The sequence below is a fragment of the Saccoglossus kowalevskii genome, chromosome 22 (genome assembly GCF_978046115.1).
Source record: "Saccoglossus kowalevskii chromosome 22, keSacKowa6.1, whole genome shotgun sequence".
NCBI lineage: Eukaryota > Metazoa > Hemichordata > Enteropneusta > Harrimaniidae > Saccoglossus > Saccoglossus kowalevskii.
The window spans coordinates 7,406,367-7,426,850 of record NC_140662.1 but is presented as its reverse complement, the minus strand read 5'-3'; the positions used below and the strand labels follow the sequence as shown (position 1 = coordinate 7,426,850).

The window sequence follows — 20,484 nt, the reverse complement described above, 5'->3', positions numbered from 1 at the left end:
GTCAGATCTTCGTGTTCTATGCATCTAGTCAGATCTTCGTGTTCTATTATTCATCTAGTCAGCCACCTTCGTGTTCTATGCATCTAGTCAGCTATTTTTGTAACGTAAAGTAAAGGTGACGAGTAAAATGAGGTCACTAAATTACTTTCCGATAAAATGTTCGTTATATGTACTGTAATGGCGTTCATATCGTATGTTTTGCAACGTCTTTAGTTGGTTTCTGTGGTTTCCTATTTTCTATGTGGCATATGATGAAACACTCATTTAAGGACATTAAGAAAACTATTGTGGTACATGTATAACCACTAAAGGTCGGTTTAAATGTCATGTTTCCTGTCCTAAAAATGTGTATATAAAAATCATCGACATTAAACTGAATGCATGTCTCAATTCAATGATACCGATTTATAAGGACCCTTTTATTGAGAATTCATTAGCAATTTATCATTGTATTTATTCCTATAGTGACAACATAACGCATTAGTGTATTGATGTTAAGCATGTTTTATCGAAAGGTCATCTGAAATACAGGGGGGGGGCGATGGTACATTATACGCGGCCTTTTCAATTGAAATATTAAATTCAAACTATCAATTAAGAGTACAGGTGAAAGGTCAGGTAGTGGATGCGGATTGCTTGTGTTCACATCACCGTGGTAACCGCAATGATGCCATATTCCGTGATGTCCATCGTAGTCAAACAGGGCTTGTTTATTGATAGCAAGAGCATGTATGTGTATGCCATGTGATAATTCATATATCCTAATCGTATATAAACGTAGCATTTCACAGTTATCACAGTGGGTATACTGTAAACAATGTTGAAAAAGCGGCATGCAATTTTAGCGAATTTTGGTAAAATGACGTAATAGCGAAATGTTGATTTAGCGAATCTCTCTTGTCATTGTTGATTTCTTTGTTTGGCGGCCATTTTGAATTGATAATAAAGTCACCAGCGACATCTTGAATTAGCGAATCAGTTCTTTCGCTAAATTCGCGAAAAAGACATGCTCGCGAAAAAGACATGTTTTACAGTATGTTATATCATGCATTAGATTGTCACGTGATAAGATGACGTCACAATATGGCGATTCACATGAGCGATGGAATTGTAATGCAAACAATATATACGTCGTGAAACATGTATCGCATATGATTGAACTGATACGAAATCACACTACAGCGACTTAACAGATTGATAGGAACTTGTTTATAACAGCTAAATAATATTAGTCGACCATGTTATTTAAAGAGGCGCGGTCGCCACCTGCGCATGCGCGGGAGTTGAGTCTCCTGGGCGGTGACGACAACGCATGCTGAAAACGCAAAGACTCATGTGTAGATGTAGACGCTTATTTGTAAAGAACGTTACGCTAAAGTCGTCTTTCGCAGGCGCAGGTGGTGACTCTCCTATTTAACCTATGTACTTGCCATATACTAACTCTCACTAACATTACAGTGCGTGATTCAAATATTGCATTATTGGAGCCTCCGGTACCGTGCTTGAATCGCTGCGATCTAGATACAGTATTGCGTTTAAGTACTATGATTACTTTCTTATCTAAATCCTCGGTTTAACAGCAATTTCATGCCGTAATTGTGGCGCAATGGTTATCGTGTCTGTGCGTGGTCGGCTGCCCACTCAGCATTAAAACAAAAATATGCAGACTTTCCAGACAAAACATCACAGTCTTTTGCAACGTTTAGCGGGACAGTGAAATGGAATCTTCATAATCGATACATAGAACACGAAGATCTGACTAGATGCATGGAACACGAAGATCTGACTAGATGCATAGAACACGAAGATCTGACTAGATGCATAGAAAACGTTCTAAAAACTGAATATATGTTCTATAAACATAAAAAGTGGACGTGATCGCCTCCTACATTGTATGAGCCTACCAAGACAAAGTGTTCCAAAATGGAAAGCACTCATTGGATTCAAATCACAGGAAACAATAATAATAATTCATATAAATCAGAGGGCTTATCAGTAGATATACTTTGTTCGTAATTGCGAATATATAAATTAGTTGAATATGCTAGATTTAACATATTATCAATATATAATCGATACTATATGTGGTAATGCTGTACTTCCTGACTTTGTATGTAGCAATTACAAACCGTACTATAGTGTAACATTAACCAGATTAGAGGAAATCGTGTGCGGGCCTGGAAGGCTGAATCTGAGTATATGGAGTATCATTCGGGTTCAGTTCCACGTGGGATTAAAACTTAACAGCTCAGGAAAACGACTCCATAAGCTGGAATAATCAACCCCTATGCTAAGCGTGAACTCAAAGGCACTTTTAGTGCCATGACAGTAAAAAATAAATTACAGTTGTATTCATAAAATATGTCGTAATTACTTCGGTAAAAAATATAAAATTACAATACTTTGTTTTAAAAGAAAACGAAATACTACATTAAATAGACCGCGTCTGTGAGAAAAAAAATGAAAGTTAGGAATTATTTATTAATTGTCACGTGCGAATACAACACATTTGAAATCTCAATAATTCTAGTGTGTAGTGCATATAACATGTTACTAGTTTAAATAACATCATTTGTTGGAAGATTTGAATTTGAATACACCAGACCAATCAAATATAAGATCAGAATTCCATAATTAAAGGGCGGTGGCCGTCGCGCTGCGCATGTGCGACATTTGTGATGATAAACATTTTCCCACAATCCAATGCGCTTTTTAAAATCATTGGAAGTATGCGGTTAGTCATGGGCGTGGGCATAATTTACCGCCGGTGACTCTTTCATACCTTCCAATCACCTAAAATATACCGACTCAAAGCTTGGTAACGTCTCAGTTTGTACTCGTTGATCCGCGCAACAGTTAAAGTCGCCAACTTTGTTTATATGAGACCCACATATCTCTCGCATTCTCTCGCATGCGTGGCGCGACGACTACAGCCCTTTAACAACGAGATGAGAATGCGTCAGTTGAAAAAAAACAAACATAATATTTGTGTATCATAACAACATAGTACATGGAAGATAGGAAATAAAAATGCGTCAATTGAAACAAGGGTACGAGTAAACACAGTTAAGATTCACGATCATTGGCTCATGGAACAAAGTTTGCGAAAATAGTTGTTGACGTGTTTTTTTTATTTACTAAGCCTTCGCTCGATGATAACCACACGGATCAATTTATCGCATTGATTCGATTGAAATGATATTTGACTCGAATCAAGATTTTGATGAGCGCCTGTCAAATTGCAAACAAAATTGTGAGAACTGACAATCTAACTAAAAATTAAGCCATTGTCTGTTAGATGATAAAGCAATTAAAATGACCACCGAAGCAGAATGAACACAATACGATAATCAGCACAATTATATGATTCGTGTTATTATATTAGATGAGAAATGTATTTTTAGTAGGTTACTTTAAGCCGATTAGAGAACAAATCGAAGTAAGTCGGCTGGTGAAATGAAAAAAAACACAAACTGCGATCGTGTACAGATACGGCACATATACGCAACGCACGTTATGAAGCATTGCGTGGCTCATCGCGATTACGCAACTGTACAGTCGCACCTTCACATACTCGGATAAAAGAGCAACTAATCAACTTTTGTTTTGACATTACTATGTTACAAACCGAATCAAATTGTGTGGGCTGTCCGGTGTGGGCGAGGAGATAAGCCATGATTCACGTAGGAGTATGAATGTCTCATTTGGTGCCTGGATGTAATCAATGATTAATAAAGTGATATCATTTGTAATCAACAATACGTACTATTACTATGGAATTGATTACGTAATACCTAATTAAAATGGTATTGTCTATACGTCGAAAACCTATTATTATTTTCATTGAAATAGTCATCAATGGTGTATTGATTACGTAACAATTGACCATGATGGTTACGTCAAATACGTATTATTATTAAAAAGTGAACAATACTAGCGTGTTGTTATTCAAAAGTCTCACTGAAATCATTGCGATCAGGAAATGTTCTTTATTAATGGGTAGTTATATAATCATAAGCTACGTAAATAATGCCTTATTACCAGAACACACATTGCAATATTGTGTATTAACTTCAGGTTCTTACTCTCGGCACTCAGAGTGTATTCAGATACAATCATTCAATCCACAGTGGAATTATCCTTTCGGCGTATAAATGCCCCAATGAATACAGTTCAAAAGATCATTTGCCCGTTACTAATATATTTGAGGAGACAGCTGTTCGTATTTGTCAATTTTAGTACCCCCTAAACATGAAAAAAACACTGTCATAAACCACGATCACTTTACCATCTATTTGGAACGGATGCACAACATTCATCAAACGAGTAATGATCAAATTGTAGAATATTCACATCCTGCAACGGTACGATATGTGTTAAGAAAATGATATAATGATAGCAAAACTGTAAACGTTCTCTGTCTCTAATTGCACAGACAAGCAAGACAAACCTTAAATTTAAATGGCTGCCGAGATCTCGTTGAGAACGAGAGATCCACGAGACTTGTTTTGCACATGTTTGTAACCATGATATTTGAAACAGCGGATGCAATGACATGGAAGAGTAGAATATAACCAGTGGGAACAAAGACACTAGAACATATATTTATTATCTTGGTGGGACCTAATCCCGTGGTATCTCGCTGTCAACGAGAAATGAGCGTTCATTTGCGTTTGAAGTCTCTTCAACGTCAGCCCGTCAACGCGACTACCGTACTGTAGACAGATAATTGCATGCCATTATATACTGACAAGTACTACAGAGGACGTACTGATGTTATTAATTCTAACCAGTCTCTAAAGATAAAAAAAAATCAATTGCTATAATTGTTAGCCACCGGAATGCGTGCATTAACATGTAAATTGTATTTTCAATAATGTTTCTTTAACAACCACAAGAGATTACAAGTGAAAAGAATCTTGAATTTTTAGTGACATTTTTCTATAATCCGATATAGAAATGATATAGCTGTTAATGCCATGGTAACGGCTCTTCATTATCATTTCGGAGGATATATGTGTGCGCCTAAATAAATAAATGAACTTTGAAATTGATATCATCGCTCTTTTCGTCAGGTTTGTTTGAAGTTATTTGTTTGAAGTCTTGAATAAGATAATGACAACTGAGGATCTTCAGTTATTGATTGACGGTTTTGATAGACGGTGGTGATTTGCTTCGAATCAATTCATTTTCTGGTGATTTTTTTTTGTTTCCCGCGGTCACGTGGCATGGGTTAATTAAATAGCGTTCTAGAGATTAATGATCTTGTTGCCCGTGAATATCCGTAAAATCAATCGATCATTTAAGTATATCTACTGTGCATCGCATTATGTTTGTAACACCCTGACATCGATATAGCCACTTAAATGCGACTTTCCATGCAATACACATATAACTTCTGTTTATAAATACAGTTGTATATTGCTGCAATGCAATAAACGGTGTCAACTCATTGTATGGGAATAGCTGGCGTTCAAAAAAATAAAACAATTCTATACACTACTAAAATCAGATCAAATTCTGAGGTCAGTTACTTATAGCAATGTTGTTTTCTTGCAGAAATGGGAAGCAACATAACACGAGATGTAAATTAATAATTTATACTATAGCTATATCACTCTGCATAATGTCAACAATACATATTTAATAGCTACCCACACAAGTGATCGTTATAATTAACTACATCTAAAACTGACAGTGGCAAACTATGACAAAACTTTCAATATAATGGAAAACACTGACATTGAGTTAAGTAGATTAGTGCAACATATAATATATCAAAAATCAACCATTTCAAATTAAACGTAACCGCACCGAAAATATTGTAAAATATTATTAATTATTTAATCGCCATATTGCCTATTGAAACGAATAAATTCTGAACACATAATTCATTTGTCTTGCGCTTAAAAATTAATAAATAAATATATTTTACACATGTGCGGCTATCATACATGAATATATATATATATCACATATCACATATCACATATCATAGTATAAATATACATTTGTCGATACTGTAAACACCTTGTATACATCGAGTCAAGTTTAATGTAGTTTCAGACATGCATCATAACTAATCCTCCTTCATTTAACTCGAATATAACAATATGATGGATGTGCAAGCTTATACGTACATGTTAAATCATTGGATTTGACGACAACACTGGCGGATACAAGTAACAGTACTTAAAATGTGAAAACATGAAATCAAAAGACAAAAATGTGATCGCATACCCCCACGCCGAATAAAAAAAACGGAGTATACTCAAACGAATGTGTTTGATCATAATAATTGACTAACCTTATATGTATTTCCATTGGTTATTTAAACCGCGATGATCGGTAGATTAAACGTATATTTGCCAACCAATTAACGGTTGCAGTGCCATAAAAGAAGCAATCGATGTCTCAAGACAGCCTCCCCGCATGTAAATGGCAAGCTTTGTGGACCTCTCCTAGCTATATTATTAAAAGCTTCAATTTTAATCTTTTATAGCATTCATCAGACCTACTACGCACAGAGACTGCTTATTCCTACACTAATCCTCTGACATTTCATACTACAAAATACGAGGTGCAGCTTCGAGTCGTATTTCTGGCATTAGTGGTCGATTCTCTTAATAATACATAAGCAATACAAACCGCGCTCAAAGCTTTGTAAGAACACCAGAGCAAGTTTATTATTATTGTAATATGAGTAGTTAATAAAACGACTCACATTCAAACCACAATGTACCCGTAAATTAATATAGAAATAGACTTACGAATATTTAAATAAGTCTACGATGATTTGGTATGTGCTTAAAATATCCCGATAGCGGTGTAGGAATACATATTTAGGTGTCTTTGCTGAGAACAATTATTTGAGTGACAAAAAGGTGCAGAGTGTTAAGAATAACCATTTAGCTGCTTGATGACTCACTGTGTTAATTGTATGTGAAGACACCATTTATCAATATAGGCAGCAAGTGTCTGATTTCACATGATACTTTATAACAGAGAACTCTGCACGTGTTGCGTGTTTCGTGTCACTTCCGGACACTGCAGTAATGTAGCGCGTGGCTGTATTAGAACCACGTCACTGAACGTAAAAGATGGCGGAGGCATTTTCACTGTGATATTTCACAGAAATATTACCACACACAGGACAAAATGTATAAGAATAAGGTGATCTAGGGAATACCGGAAAGTATGCACTTAAGCAGTACGGTGTCGCATTGTCCTCAGCAACGCATCGGCGTCCTAACTTTTCGTTGGCGCAGGTATCTTCACTTTTCGCTGGCGTTTCGGGCTGTTATATCTCACAGATTTATTACTACACACAGGAAACATGTATAAAAATAAGGCTGTCACGACTACACCGGAAAGTACGCACTCAGGACCGAATTCACTCTGGTACGCGTCGGTCGTGCATACTTCGCGGTATTCTGGTAATAACGTCATATTTTATGACCATGCACATCTTATATAGAATGAGCTGAAAGTAAGTACAATTAAATAGACTACCATCTGATTACATGGGGTGTTTAAGACTAAACCAATGGAAACAACTCACCGCCGTTCTACAGCAGTACCGTACATCACACACTGTGTCAAACTTAAGTAACGACGTATACTGAACAGTTATTGAGCAGCTTCAGAGTTGTGTCCCTAAAGGTACACAAGGAGTGACTTGCAATAACCCGCCTTTGTCTTGCAATAGTCGAGTCACCGTCTCACAATGATCACGCCTGTGTCTTGCAATGATAAAGCCATGCAAACACTTTATAACAATAAATATATTCATGTACGTGTTAGCATCATATAGAGAGACTAAAGAATTACGTCATATGCATGTTGCTATTGAATTGAGGTTATATTTGTAATATTTTAAGATACGTCTTACTCCTAATGATTACCATATGCAAATAACAAGTGGAAGATATGGATGGTTAGTAATATAATAATATATACACATCGTTTTGGATTGAAAAACAAAACAAAAAAAAACAAACATTAAAAATCGTTTGCGCAATTAAGTGACTATGTTACAAAAAATGGTTTCACAATACCCGGATATTTACAGATGGCATTTGAAGAACATCTGTACAATAACAAGTCTCATTGCACGTTGTAACGCACGGAAAACATACACTTATAGATTTGGAGATTGACGTATTGCCAGTAGACATATTAGTTATAATGTGCCCACGTTTTAAGATGCGGATAAAATTACCAGTATATTGTGCCGTACCTGGATCATGATGGATCGCCTACTTCAGTTTTATGCTCTCGTATGCAAGCACGTGAAATTTGCGAGTACTAATTCGCCAGTATTTGAAGAAACGATTACGTAACGCATACATCACAATACAAAATGCAAACAATTCAAAAGTTTCAATAAAAAGCGTTAGAACAAGGGATCTCGATAAAACTTAATGTGAAGTGTTCGGAATCTCCACAACCGAGTATGAACAATACTAGACTACGCTGAATGAAATAATACAAACACATAACGACAAAACAAACCATAAATGCTCAAAACAATTACACCCATACAAAAAGACGCAATAAAATCATACCCTTAGTCCAGTTTTCGATGTTTTGTCAAATGTTGCTATTCACCGTGGCATTTCTTTACCGTATCTTACAGCCAATGCTATTCTATATACGACGTCTATTATTGTAACAGCGAGTCAACTCAAGGCACATTCGACGTCACTGTTTCCATGTCAACCCATCTATTTCATAAACATGATGGATATCGAATTGGCTTAGTTGGTGTTCACCAAAAGAAGGCTATTTATAGTGCATGAGTTAATAAACCAACAAGTTTCATTGTGTCCACACAAAGATTGCCGGACATCCAATATTAGAGACCCTCAATTGTGAAAATAAAGCTGCACAGACATTCTGTCCACTGTACTCTCTACTCGAGACAATCGAGAATACACATCGTGAACAGCTACCCATATGAACAAACTTGCCGTTAGATCATCAACATTAACACCAAGCATGGTATTATATCACCTCACTGGCCAAAAACAAGTTATAACTATTGAAATACAAACAATTCCCTTATCCAATGTGATCTTACTTGGTTTATTTCGTTGACAACGTGTCGTTATAACAATATAAGTACTTTCTCCATGGCTTGTCGAATGAACCATCAAGCTCATACAAAGGAAGTCAATAAAGTGCGCCCTCTAGAGACATAGGTCGCTGACACATGACAAAGTGCAAAATTTAGCCATAGGAATACTGAATTAATTATATAGTATTATATAATCTAGTCTGATAAATTAACTCGATATAAAGGTTAAATGAGTCCAAGCCCCGCTTCATAAATATGATACTTTATTCAATTATAAAATATGTATATCGCAAAAAAGACAACCAAGTTGTCTACACGTTGTCTAAATAGGTCACGTTGTCTACAGAGACCACGTTGTCTGCAGAGACCACATTGTCTACAGAGATCACTTTGTCTAAAGAGACGACGTTGCCTACAGAGCCCACGTTGCCTACAGAGCCCATGCTGTCTACTGAAACCACGCTATATACAGGAAACCACGTTGTCTACAGAGACCACATTGTCTACTGAAACCACGTTATATACAGGAACCACGTTGTCTACAAGGACCCACGTTGTCTACAGAGACCACGTTGTCTACAGAAACCACGTTGCCTATAGAGCCCACGTTGCCTACAGAGCCCACGTTGTTTACTGAAACCACGTTATATACAGGAAACCAAAATATACAGAGACCACATTGTCAGCAGAGACCACTTTGTCTACATAGACCACATTATCTACAGAGACCACATTATCTACAGAGACCACATTGTCTACAGAGACCACATTGTCTACATAGATCACGTTGTCCACAGAGACCACATTGTTTACATAGACCACGTTGTCTACAGAGACCACATTGTCTACATAGACCACTTTGTCTATAGAGACCACATTGTCTACATAGACCACTTTGTCTACACAGACCACATTATCTACAGAGACCACATTGTCCGCAGAGACCACATTATCTACAGAGACCACATTGTCTGCAGAGACCACATTGTCTACATAGACCACGTTGTCTACATAGACCACGTTGCCTACAGAGACCACACTGTCTACATAGACCACTTTGTCTACATAGACCACATTATCTACAGAGACCACATTGTCTGCAGAGACCACTTTGTCTGCAGAGACCACTTTGTCTACAGAGACCACGTTGTCTACAAAGACCGCACTGTATGCAGAGACCACATTGTCTACATAGACCACGTTGTCTATGGAGACCACATTATCTACAGAGACCACATTGTCTACATAGACCACGTTGTCGACAGAGACCACGTTGTCTATAGAGACCACGTTGTCTACAGATACCACATTGTCTACATAGACCACGTTGTCTACAGAGACCACATTGTCTACATAGACCACGTTGTCTACAGAAACCACGTTGTCTACAGGGACCACATTGTCTACAGAGACCACATTGTCTACAGAGACCACTTTGTCTAAGATGATAATGTTATCAAAGAAGCATTATGGTTTAAAGACAACCATATTGTCCACAGAAACTGTATTAACAACATATATCACATTGTCAACGGGGACAGCATTATTTACATGAACCAAATTCGCCAACTGACAGCGTATTATGCAATCTCCAGAGTCAAATACTTTAAACAGTGGAAATAATACAAATTGTAATTATCATGCCTAATGACAGGTAGTAATTTCTCCACACGTGTAAGTATTGCTCGGGGAAATTGTTTTTGCTACTGTACGTGTGCTCATTATAGTATGTACACATTCATCAACCTTGGACATAGAACAAAAAAGACAGCAAGGTGTTAAAACTTTGATTATTACGGATTTATAATGGCGAATCTGGAAACGAACAATAAGATGGGCACTTTCTGTGCATTTACCCAAAATAAAACTTGTTTAGTCAACTGTCTGTGCCAACATATGCATTCAAACTCACACCCTGTCCAGTTCACTGTCTGTGCCAACACATGCTGTAGAACTCACACCCTGTTCAGTTCACTGTCTGTGCCAACACATTCAGTGGAACTCACACTCTGTCCAGTTCACTGTTTGTGCCAACACATGCAGTGGAACTCACACTCTGTCCAGTTCACTGTCTGTGCCAACACATGCAGTGAATCTCACATCCTGTCCAGTTCACTGACTGTTCCAACACATGCAGTGGACTCACACCCTGTCCAGTTCACTGTCTGTACAAACACATGCAGTGGATCTCATACCCTGTTCAGTTCACTATCTGTGTCTACACATGCAGTGAACTCACACCCTGCCCAGTCCACTGTCTGTGTCTACACATGCAATGGACTCACACCCTGTCCAGTTCACTGTCTGTACAAACACATGCAGTGGATCTCATACCCTGTTCAGTTCACTATCTGTGTCTACACATGCAGTGAACTCACATCAGGTCCAGTCCACTGTCTGTCTCAACACATGCAGTGGAACTAACACCCTGTCCACTTCACTATCTGTGTCTACAAATGCAATGGCCTCACACCCTGTCCAGTTCACTGTCTGTGTCAACACATGCAGTGGAACGCACACGCTGTCCAGTTCACTGTCTGTGCAAACACATGGAGTGGATCTCACACCCTGTCCAGTTCACTATCTGTGTCTACACATGCAATGGGCTCACACCTTGTCCAGTTCACTATATGTGTCAACACATGCAGTGAACTCACATCCTGTCCAGTTCATTATCTGTGTCTACACATGCAATGGACTCACACCCTGTGTCAACACATGCAGTGGATCTCACACCCTGTCCAGTTCATTATCTGTGTCTACACATGCAATGGACTCACACCCTGTCCAGTTCACTGTCTGTGTCAACACATGCAGTGGAACTCACACCCTGTCCAGTTCACTGTTTGTGCAAACACATGGAGTGGATCTCACACCCTATCCAGTTCACTGTCTGTGCCAACACGTGCAGTGGAACTCACACCCTGTCCAGTTCACTGTCTGTGCCAACACATGCAGTGGAACTCGCACCCTGTCCAGTTCACTGCCTGTGCCAACACATGCTGTGGGCACACACCCTGCCCAGTTTTCTGTCTGTACCAACACATGCAGTGGAACTCACACTCTGACACCAAGACATATAGCAGGCAATATTAAATATGTTTGTGCTATATTATAAGAGTGTTATGATAAATGCTGTGAAATGTTCTTTCTTTTCAATTACGCCTTTAAACATTTGGTGTAATTGCATGTCCAGTTTTATGTTTCTGTAGCTAACACGGTGCACATACACATTTTACATTGATTTACATGTTAATTTGAATAACATTTTATTTAAGTCACCAACATCGAGAGTAATATTAAAGCGAGTTCGTGACTATGTAATAATCACATAAAATATTCATATAATTACGAAATATTATGAAAGCTAGTATATTCATTTCGAAGCCCGGAATTATAAAACATCAATAGAAAGTGAGAAAAAAAATATCAAATAAAAATATATACATTATATTCAATAATAGTGATGAGAAACTTACTTAGTTTATTCACACAGGGATATTGAAATTGAAATGAGATTTGGAATGTTTTTATTTAATTAGCTCTGACATCAAACGAACATTGAATATCGAACTCTTGTAAATATTTTAATGGAATTCATTTTAGTTGTTTAATGCCCACAAAATAATATCAGATTTTTTTCATCCTCTGTGATTTCTTTAATAACATTTTGAATAAATACAATCAAATAATATTCCGCTATGCAACATGGGATTATGTCTTGTAGAGTTTACAACAAAACAGTATATCATAAATACTTTATATCTAAAAAGACGCTAGACGTAGACACCACATCCCTGGACAGTTAGTATTATTTAGACATTAGCTGGAATTAATGTTTGATGGAAATAATATAGCTTGTTGGCAATTTCTTGCATAAATTATATTTGATGAATTGTTAATTGATGCATGTCAAATAGAAAGAGTGTAGCTGTCGGCAAATAAGCATCTACATCGTATTCTTTTTAATAATATCATTATAACGCATATAGACACTATATCTATAACAATCAGGTATAACGCATAACAACTCTAACAATATTAATATAATATATTTATTTGAAAATCCACCTGTTCTCCCTGGTGTGATTTGACGCGCGTCGAGTCGAACTATTAGGTCAACTCTTTGGGCTCGACGTACACCGACGGGTGTGAATTGATGTTGGTGATTTGCGTGTACTGACGGATGTTGTGCTGTTTATATTTTGGGCATGACTCGATCGCTTGGTGATATAGGGTAAACTATTTCCGTTTGACGATTTGACGGCTGGTATTGTGCCCACTCTTTGAGAGGTTGAAGTGCACTCACGAGTATTATCTTGGTAGATAAAAGAAGGAAGATTTGAATAAAGATTACAGACACGTCTTATATATATATATACAGCCTACAGTTATTAGGTGCTCTAAAACTTACAAAGAGTTGAGCCCGTCTATCGAGATGAAAACCATATAATTTAGTTTGATCTTAAATAATGTGAGAGATTCTAGGAAATAATTCTACTAAAACAAGGTGACACGTCAGTCAATATCGCTTTCCAAGGGGCCAGTAGACTTAGCAATTACATGTAATATACAATACTTTTTAGCGACACAGTAATTGGGTACTGGACGATCATCACGTATAAGATACACGTCACAGATAGTACATCTTGTGTAATACGCACTGACGAGACGATACTGGCCCTTGCATAATTGTTTCCCTTCTGCCCACTGCAACAATGAATTAGTTATCGTAATGAATAGGGTATTGAATTGATAATAAAGTGCTCGACACTTCGTACTAGTGAATTTTCTTCATCCGCTAATCAGCACTTTTGGCCAAACTAATTCAAATTTGTATCTATATATGTCGACATGTAGAAGGAAAAGTTTAATATCGTCTAATTAAAAATATTATTTAAATATTTTTCTGCTGAACTTTTTACATAATGAAAATACCAGAGCTTGATCAGTTTCAATAGCAAAGATGTTTGTGAGTTAAAAATACACAAGTTAGAGATAGGTATTCAAATTTAAAATTAGTACATCTATCCCACTATGAGTTGAACACCTACCATACGTACGGGGGCCGACGTTGTCGCACTGAACAATCGTAGAATATTAATTTATATAATAAATGAGAAACAAATAATGAATGAACTCACAAGTGAAACATTCGTTGGGATAACATTAAGGATCGAGATGTGCATAATATACGTTGTTTTTATTTTCCACCACTATCACTCACAACACGTAAAAAGCAAGACACGCGATTTATAAACTGAACGTCATGTGGTTAATGTATTAACATAATTCCACATTTCTTTAGAAGCGTTAAGTTGAATATTTCCCCAGTTAACACCCTGTTAACACGCTTTTTAAAACAGGAAAGTAAAGTGGTCTTGCCAGTTTGTGAGTTAAAAGGGTGCGTTTGACAGACTGGAAAATGGGCAAGTTTAATCGTAAAAGGAACAAACATGTGCGTGCTCACGACAGTTGCGTACCGCCTATGTCTTGATAAGATTGGCAGACCTGTTTTCAGTTTCTAGGCGAGGTTGGCTGATGTACTTTCAGTGCCCAGGCGAGGTTGGCGGCATTTTCTTCAAAGTCTAGGCGAGGTTGGCAGACATTCACTAACTAATACTAGGTACGGAATAAATTATTTCTAATATATCGGGGTTCGGGAATATTTAATTACACTTTCCGCTAAAGTTCTGTGATCTAGCCAGTGCTTAACAACACAGCGTCAAGTAACGTAGTAGTTATGCTCACCGTGAACGTCAACGGAGAACCATGTGCGTGATTTACTGCACTAGAGTAGGATTTAATCCTCCGAGATATTAATTTCACTAATGGATTGCAAAAAGCATTGTTAATAACATTTCCTATGTATTCGTGCTTATAAGCAATTACAAAACCACGACAAACAGTGCCGCACTAGTATAACTGCATTCACGTGCGTGCAGAACAACATTGCCGGCATACTACATAGTATCAGGTAAGAACAAGAATGGATTGACACTTCGTAAATCTATATGCCTCAATTTCAAGTATGTATGGAATCGATTAAACACGTGACCGAACACACTTCTACAAACTTGTTTATGCCTGGCTTTAATTTGAAGAGAGAAAAAAAACAACGTACTACAAGATATCCATGCTCGTTAAACTCTACCTATCAATCACAGTTCATTTATATCAAATCGACTGTACCGAGAGTGAACGACTACTTAACATATTATTTACGAGATACGAGAATCAAAACGTACAATGTATTGTACTTTGCACTACTTGTGTGTCACATGTACAACACATCTACTAGTGTCACTCTACTCTAAATTATCACATGTACAACAAATCGACTAGTGTCACTCCATTCTAAATTATCACATGTACAACAAATCGACTAATGTCACTCCATTCTAAATTATCACATGTACAACAAATCGACTAGTGTCACTCTACTCTAAATTGTCACATGTACAACAAATCGACTAGTGTCACTCCATTCTAAATTATCACATGTACAACAAATCGACTAATGTCACTCCACTCTAAATTATCACATGTACAACAAATCGAATAGTGTCACTCCACTCTAAATTATCACATGTACAACAAATCGACTAGTGTCACTCCACTCTAAATTATCACATGTACAGCAAATCGACTAGTGTCACTCCATTCTAAATTATCACATGTACAACAAATCTACTAGTGTCACTCCATTCTAAATTATCACATGTACAACAAATCGACTAGTGTCAGTCCACTCTAAATTATCACATGTACAACAAATCGACTAGTGTCACTCCATTCTAAATTATCACATGTACAACAAATCGACTAGTGTCACTCCACTCTAAATTATCACATGTACAACAAATCGACTAGTGTCACTCCATTCTAAATTATCACATGTACAACAAATCGACTAGTGTCACTCCACTCTAAATTATCACATGTACAACAAATCGACTAGTGTCACTCCATTCTAAATTATCACATGTACAACAAATCGACTAGTGTCACTCCATTCTAAATTATCACATGTACAACACATCTACTAGTGTCACTCTACTCTAAATTATCACATGTACAACAAATCGACTAGTGTCACTCCATTCTAAATTATCACATGTACAACAAATCGACTAATGTCACTCCATTCTAAATTATCACATGTACAACAAATCGACTAGTGTCACTCTACTCTAAATTGTCACATGTACAACAAATCGACTAGTGTCACTCCATTCTAAATTATCACATGTACAACAAATCGACTAATGTCACTCCACTCTAAATTATCACATGTACAACAAATCGACTAGTGTCACTCCACTCTAAATTATCACATGTACAACAAATCGACTAGTGTCACTCCACTCTAAATTATCACATGTACAGCAAATCGACTAGTGTCACTCCATTCTAAATTATCACATGTACAACAAATCTACTAGTGTCACTCCATTCTAAATTATCACATGTACAACAAATCGACTAGTGTCAGTCCACTCTAAATTATCACATGTACAACAAATCGACTAGTGTCACTCCATTCTAAATTATCACATGTACAACAAATCGACTAGTGTCACTCCACTCTAAATTATCACATGTACAACAAATCGACTAGTGTCACTCCATTCTAAATTATCACATGTACAACAAATCGACTAGTGTCACTCCACTCTAAATTATCACATGTACAACAAATCGACTAGTGTCACTCCATTCTAAATTATCACATGTACAACAAATCGACTAGTGTCACTCCATTCTAAATTATCACATGTACAACAAATCGACTAGTGTCACTCCATTCTAAATTATCACATGTACAACAAATCGACTAGTGTCACTCCATTCTAAATTATCACATGTACAACAAATCGACTAGTGTCACTCCATTCTAAATTATCACATGTACAACAAATCGACTAGTGTCACTCCACTCTAAATTATCACACGTACAACAAATCGACTAGTGACACTCCACTCTAAATTATCATATGTATAACAAATCGACTAGTGTCACTCCATTCTAAATTATCACATGTACAACAAATCGACTAGTGTCACTCCACTCTAAACTATCACATGTACAACAAATCGACTAGTGTCATTCCATTCTAAATTATCACATGTACAACAAATCTACTAGTGTCACTCCATTCTAAATTATCACATGTACAACAAATCGACTAGTGTCACTCCATTCTAAATTATCACATGTACAACAAATCGACTAGTGTCACTCAATTTTAAATTATCACATGTATAACAAATCGACTAGTGTCACTCCATTCTAAATTATCACATGTACAACAAATCGACTAGTGTCACACCACTCTAAATTATCACATATATAACAAATCGACTAATATCACTCCACTCTAAATTATCACATGTATAACAAATCTACTAGTGTCACTCCATTCTAAATTATCACATATATAACAAATCGACTAGTGTCACTCCATTCTAAATTATCACATGTATAACAAATCGACTAATGTAACTCCACTCTAAATTATCACATATATAACAAATCGACTAATGTAACTCCACTCTAAATTATCACATATATAACAAATCGACTAATGTAACTCCACTCTAAATTATCACATATATAATAAATCGACTAATGTAACTCCACTCTAAATTATCACATATATAACAAATCGACTAATGTAACTCCACTCTAAATTATCACATGTATAACAAATCGACTAGTGTCACTTCACTCTAAATTATCACATGTACAACAAATCGAATAGTGTCCCTCCACTCTAAATTATCACATGTACAACAAATCGACTAGTGTCACTCAATTTTAAATTATCACATGTATAACAAATCGACTAGTGTCACTCCATTCTAAATTATCACATGTACAACAAATCGACTAGTGTCACACCACTCTAAATTATCACATATATAACAAATCGACTAATATCACTCCACTCTAAATTATCACATATATAACAAATCGACTAATGTAACTCCACTCTAAATTATCACATATATAACAAATCGACTAATGTAACTCCACTCTAAATTATCACATATATAACAAATCGACTAATGTAACTCCACTCTAAATTATCACATATATAATAAATCGACTAATGTAACTCCACTCTAAATTATCACATATATAACAAATCGACTAATGTAACTCCACTCTAAATTATCACATGTATAACAAATCGACTAGTGTCACTTCACTCTAAATTATCACATGTACAACAAATCGAATAGTGTCCCTCCACTCTAAATTATCACATGTGGATATATCGAATACCTTGTTGAAAGGGACAAATGAATGTCAACTATTAGGCAATGTTAGCACTCGAATTTCACTCATCCTATCATTCACCATAAAGCCACGAGATTTAGTTCTAAATGAATAAGAAAACACAACATGATTAGCACATTATTCCCACTGTGCGATGTTTCCGAACACCAACACAGCTTACTCATGAAACATGACGATGAATTTGAAATTCTTCTACCGTGTTGTGTAAATAATGTAGGAGATAACATTTCTGCAGATTGCCCAGGGACACCATTCCCTGATAAATATATGGTGTTTGTTCGCAAAAAGCTTAGTGATACATCGCATCGCAAATTACTAATGTATTTGGATAAGCTGCTTTGACAGATATATCCTTATTCATCTCATGGTATACACTATCAGACTGTTATCACACACACACACATACTTAGAAGCGGATAGGACTTCAGGGGTTGGAGCATGTCATATTTACAAGGAAATTGTTGGGAATTCAGACGGGTATGTAAATTTGTTCATACTAGTTATAAAACTGTACATGTACATACGTATCAGGCCAATGAATATACTAGTAATTGATCGTGTAGAAATAAAAATTATTTATTTTTTGGTGAAGGATTGTATACAGTGCATATTGCAAAAGCAGATAATGGCATTTAGCGTATTGATATGATGTTGAGTATGTAATACTACAACATATAGAAGTACTGTACCACAATTATTCAGCCATTGGGTTGCAAATTGCATTGCAAACATGTATAATCATGGTGTACGTAGTGCGCGATCCGAATTCAACAAGTGCATAACTGAAGAATACTCGAAAAAAAAAATGTCTGAAATCTGAACGAAATACAAGATGATCGCGCAAGTCGTATGTACTGTTGTATGTAGGCATGTAGTCGTTTATTGTGTGTTCTGAAGTGGTTCATCGTTCGAAGTAACAACTCCGTTTTGTTGGAAATTGTACGATAAATGTATAATCCCATTATATGGATTATGGGCATCGATTATTAGATGGCCCGGTCCGTATTTTTTCCGTCAAAGTGCAAATATATATAAAGTAGTTTTCATATTTTATTGTTCTCTAACAAACTTTTCAGCACCTCTAAACGCACATTAATTACATTTATGTAAGCACACGCAACCTTGATTTTGATAATAATAATAATAATCTTTATTGAAACCGTATCCCGGAGTGGGATCTTAGTTGAAAATACAATAAAGTAATACAAAAAGATAGCAAAAAAAAAAAAAAACACAAGACAGTCATAGACAATTGAAAAAAAAAAAAAATTATTTGATATAACCCCTACTCTAAGAGTTATTCGCTTGCAACGGCTACACAGATGTAAACGTTTGAAGAATAATTTGTCGTCACGTGACATGAAAGACAATGCACTGAATAGAGTCATTTGTGTTAATGCAAATATACCCTTCGACTAACAGCAATGGGGTGAAGCAGTGCGTGCATTTATTTCACACCTTTGGCCTCGTGACAAGATGCTGACAATACTGGCCGTAACAATTTAAATATCAATGTAGCTTGCTGCATTAAAGCGGGAGGGTCGTCACCTGCGCACGCGCGGGAATTGAGTCCCAAGTGACGATAACAACACACGCTAAAAACGCAATAGATCAACAAGATGTAAACAATGACACGCTATGGTTATGCGACGCATGCGCAGGTGACGACTCCCCTGCTTTATGTTTTTTCATTACATAGGTTGGGGTTATATCATTTTTGTCATACGGCATGGAGGGGGGGGGGGGTGAACCCGAGATTAGAATTCTCCATGCAAATGTTTGTGATCCCTGGCTTCGGTGCCACAATCGCAATATGTGACTTATTTCAAGTCAATAAAACAATGACTCAGATATGGTAATAGTAAGTGACGCACGTGATGCAGCATAGTCTGCGTTAGTTTTATTTTCTTTCTGTGCAATCAACTAGAAACGCGCTTATAGTCTTACTTAGTGAAAATCAATGTTAACTTGAATAAATAATAGTTCTTTCTACAAACTAGTTTACACAGCGCCATCTATCGTCTAATACCCGCGGTTTAGGTAATATGCAAGTGGGAATAGTATGAATGAACTACTGCTTTGGAAAGTTAAAATTATT

General features: G+C 36.6%; 1 protein-coding gene across 2 annotated transcripts in view; it reads right to left on the bottom strand.

Annotated features, from left to right (window-relative positions):
* LOC100370804 (uncharacterized) overlaps nt 1-20,484 on the bottom strand; it is a 60,865-nt gene that overhangs the window by 21,237 nt on the left and 19,144 nt on the right. Inside the window, exon 1 of one of the 2 annotated variants that reach the window (XM_085496150.1) lies at nt 8,568-8,643. The exons of the other annotated variant lie outside the window; for it this stretch is intronic. The gene's annotated coding sequence lies outside the window, so the exon portion shown is untranslated. Of the gene's footprint in view, nt 1-8,567; nt 8,644-20,484 lie in introns of those variants that run through there. 2 annotated transcript variants of the gene reach the window in all.